General features: G+C 42.7%; 1 pseudogene; it reads left to right on the forward strand.

Annotated features, from left to right (window-relative positions):
- The first annotated feature begins 395 nt into the window (after positions 1 to 395).
- LOC102729866 (ATP synthase F(0) complex subunit C1, mitochondrial pseudogene) lies at positions 396 to 1,386 on the forward strand (annotated as a pseudogene).
- The last annotated feature ends 2,898 nt before the right edge of the window (positions 1,387 to 4,284 follow it).

The following is a 4,284-nucleotide window of genomic DNA, read 5'->3' on the forward strand; positions in this document are numbered from 1 at the left end:
AGAGAACAAGTAGGCAGAGAGGCAGGCAGAGGGAGAGGGAGAAGCAGGCTTCCTGCTGAATAGGGAGCCCGATGCGGGGCTCGATCCCAGGACCCCGGGATCATGACCTGAGCCGAAGGCAGCGGCTTAACTGACTGAGCCACCCAGGCGCTCCAATAAATAAAATCTTAAAAAAAGAATCTGGGGGGCGCCTGGGTGGCTCAGTTGGTTGGGCAACTGCCTTCAGCTCAGGTCATGATCCCAGGGTCCTGGGATCGAGTCCCGCATCGGGCTCCCTGCTCTGCGGGGAGCCTGCTTCTCCCTCTCCCACTCCCCCTGCTTGTGTTCCCTCTCTCGCTGTGTCTCTCTCTGTCAAATAAATAAATAAAATCTTTAAAAAAAAAAAAAAAAAAGAATCTGGTATTCCAGTCACCTTGAGCAGGGCAAGCACTGTGGCGGGAGCAGGGGCAGCGGGGCAGTGGGAGTGCAGACTGAAAATGCAGACCCCTGGGACAGTACTCATCCTTCCGGCTCTGATCCACTGTTGTACTGGGGGGTCTAATCAGGCCTATGTCTGCCTCCTTCTTGAGTAGGCCAGAGATCCCATCTAAACAGCTATCCTGCAGCAGTTCCCCATGCCAGGTGGCCTGACGCACGTTCCAGACTGGTGGTGGCTCCTGGGGCTGCCACAGCTGGTATGGCTGGTTCAGGGGGGCTGGCATTGGAACAGTGTTCGGCAGCTTGATTATTGGCTGTGCCAGGAGCCCGTCTCAAGCAGCAGCTCTCCTTTGCCATTCTGGGCTTTGCCCTGTCTGAGGCCATGGGGCTCTTCTGTTTGATGGTCGCCTTTTTGATCCTCTTCACCGTGTGAGGCTGAATGGGGGTCGCTGCGTAATATTCAAATCCTGCTGCTTCAACTTAAGGCCATACCTGGTGCTGGAGTGTGCCAAACTTTACAATTAAACACGTCTCTCTAAACAAAACCCTGGTATTCCAGCTAACGAAGAAGAAAATAAAGAATTAAAACATAAGCATTTTGCAACCCCTAATGAATCTAAAGGTGATGTCAGTGGCGGCAAATATCACTAAAAAGAGACAGCTGAATAGTATGTGCCTCCAGACGGAAGTACCCATAACCACTCATGAAAAGTTTTGCCAAAATAAACCTGAATCTGATCAGGCTTCTAGATTCAACTTCTGATTCACAGGAATTATAGAGGACAGTGGAATTTGTTAAATTGCATCATAGGAAGCAATTGGAAAAAACTAGATTCTGGAAAACTCTACAAGAAAAATGACCCATTTTCTTCAATAAATGCACTCTAAATGCAGGAAAAAAGGAGGGAGGGTATTAGGGGAAGACCATATAGATTAAAAGAGATTTAAGAGGTATATATTTGGGGGTTGCCTGGGTGGCTCAGTCAGTTAAATGTCTGCCTTCAGCTCAGGTCATGATTCCAGGGTCCTAGGATTGAGCCCTGCATTGGGCTCCCTGCTCCATGGGGAGCCTGCTTCTCTCTCCCCCTGCTCATGCTCTCTCCCAAATAAATAAAATCTTTTAAAAAAAAGGTAAATATTTGGATCCTAAATGAAGCAAACTTTTTTTTTTAAAAACTTATTTTTAAGTTCAATTAAGTTAAATTCACTTAACATTTAAGTTAAATTCAATTAACAAATGTGTTACTAGTTTCAGAGGTAGAGTTTAGTGATTCATCAGTCTTATATAATACTCATTGCTCATTACAGCAAGTGCCCTCCTTAATGCCCATCACCCAGTTACCCCATCCCCCCAACCCCCTCCACTCCAGCAACCCTCAGTTTGTTTCCTGTGATTCTTTTATGATTTGTCTCCCTCTCTGATTTCGTCTTGTTTTATTTTTCCCTCCCTTCTGCTATGATCCTTTTTGTTTCTTAAATTCCACATATGAATGAGATCATATGATAATTGTCTTTCTCTGATTGACTTATTTCACTTAGCATAATACCCTCTAGTTCCATCCACGTCGTTGGCAAGATTTCATTTTTTGATGGCTGCGTAGTATTCCATTGTATATATGCCACATCTTCTTTATCCATTCATCTGTTGATGGACATCTGGGCTCTTTCCATAGTTCGGCTATTGTGGACATTGTGAAGCAAACTTTTTTTTTTAAACTTTTTTTTTTTTTAAAGATTTTATTTATTTATTTGAGAGAGAGCATAGGAGAGGGTGGCTGAGCAGGGAGCCCAATGCAGGGCTTGATCCTAGGACCCTGAGATCATGACCTGAGCCGAAGGCAGATGCTTAACCCGCTGAGCCACCCAGGCGCCCTTGAAGCAAACTGTTTTAATAGCATTTATGAGACAGTTGGAAATTTAAACACTGACTGAATATTTTATTATGTTAAGGAATTATTGTTAATTTTTTAGGTGTGATGATGATACTGAGGTTGTGTTTTAAGCTATTATTTTTTAGAGATACTGAGTATACTGAATACTGAAATATTGATGACTTCCGAAAGTGGTTAACAGTTGGAAGATCTGGATAAGCGGGCTGTAGCCTGGGTTTGCAGAAATGACCCTCAAGAAAATACTCAAGAACAGGCATGCCACAGGGCCCAGCTACCTCCCCTACAATTGAGAAGTTGAGGAATCGGGAGGTACCTGCTGGAACTCTTTATGTCAAGAACATACTATTATATGCTCCAGGAGCAAGAGCCCACCATTAGCATAGCTTCTGCACAGCAGGAAGCTGGAGCCGGGGTAGGGGTGTCCAGGACAGTGCTGGAAAGTACCATAAGCTTCACTGCCACTCCCTCCCCCACCCCCCAGTTGGAGGGGCTGTCTCACTGCCAGAACCAGTTGAACACCCTGAACTCTGAAATCAAGCTCAGGTAACCTTTTTTCCCAGCTTTATTGAGATAAAATTGACATATAGTGTATAAGTTTAAGGTATACAATATGATTTGATTCACGTATGTATTGTGAAATGATTACCATAATAAGGATGGTTAATACATCCATCACCTCACATAATTACCTTTGCATGTGTGTGTATTCGTGTGGCGAGAATATATAAAATTTACTCTTAGCAACTTTCAGGCAGTATTGTCAACTATAGTCGCTATGCTGTAAATTAGAATCCCAGAACTTTATTCACCTTCTAACTGGAAGTTTGGACCCTTGGACCAACATCTTCCCATTCCTAGCCAACCACCCCCATCAGCCCTTGGCAACTGCCATTCTCTCTGCTCCTCTGAGCTTTTTTAGTGATGCCATGCAGTACTTGTCTTTCTTTTTTCTGGCTTATTTGAATTAGCACAGTGCCCTCCAGAATCACCCATGTTGTCACAAATGGAAGGCTTACTTCTTCTTAAAGGCTGGCTGATACTCCTCTCTGTGTGCGTGCACACACACCACATTTTCTTTATCCATTTACCTGTCTATGGACACTTAGGTTGTTTCCATACCTTGGCTATTCTGAATAATGCTATAGTGAACATGGGAATACAGACACCTGTTCAAGATGGTAATTTAATTTCCTTTGGATATATATACCCAGAAGTGAGGTTGCTGGGATCATATGGTAGTTCTATTTTTAATTTCTTAAGGAACTTTAATACTGTTTCCACAGTGGCTGTACCAGTTTCCATTTCCACCAACAGTGCGCAGGGTTCCCTTTTCTCTACATCCTTACCAGCATTGGTTATTTCTTGTCTTTTTAATAATAGCCATTCTAACAGGTGTGAGGTGTTATCTCACGCTGGCTTTGATTTGTATGTCCCTGTTGATGAGTGATGTTGATCACCTTTTCATGTACCTTTGGCCATTTGCGTGTCTTCTTTGGAAAAAATATCTATTCAGGTCTTTTAACCATTTTTAAATTGGGTTTTTGTGGCAGTTCTTTGTTTTTGCTATGGAGTAATATGAGTTCGTTACATGTTTTGGAATTTAACCCCTTACCAAATATGTGATTTGCAAATATTTTCTCCTGTCTCATAGGTTTCCTTTTTATTTTGTTGATGGTTTCCTTTGCTGTGAAGAAGCCTTTTGGTTCAATGCAGTCCCACTTATTTATTTCTGCTATTGTTGCCTTTGCTTTTGGTGTCCAGTCCCAAAAATCATTGCCAAGATTAATGTCAAGAAACTTACCACTGTGTTCTCTTCCAGGAATTTTTACAGTTTCACATCTCATGTTCACATCTTTAATCCACTTGAGATCATGTGTATGGTGTAAGATAGGGTTCTAGTTTAACGCTTTTGCATGTTGCTATCCAGTTTGCCCAGCACCATTCATTGAAGAGATTGTCCTTTCCTCATGATAAA

This window comes from Leptonychotes weddellii, unplaced genomic scaffold, assembly GCF_054177405.1.
Source record: "Leptonychotes weddellii isolate Sample4059 unplaced genomic scaffold, ASM5417740v2 HiC_scaffold_4763, whole genome shotgun sequence".
Classification (NCBI taxonomy): domain Eukaryota; kingdom Metazoa; phylum Chordata; class Mammalia; order Carnivora; family Phocidae; genus Leptonychotes; species Leptonychotes weddellii.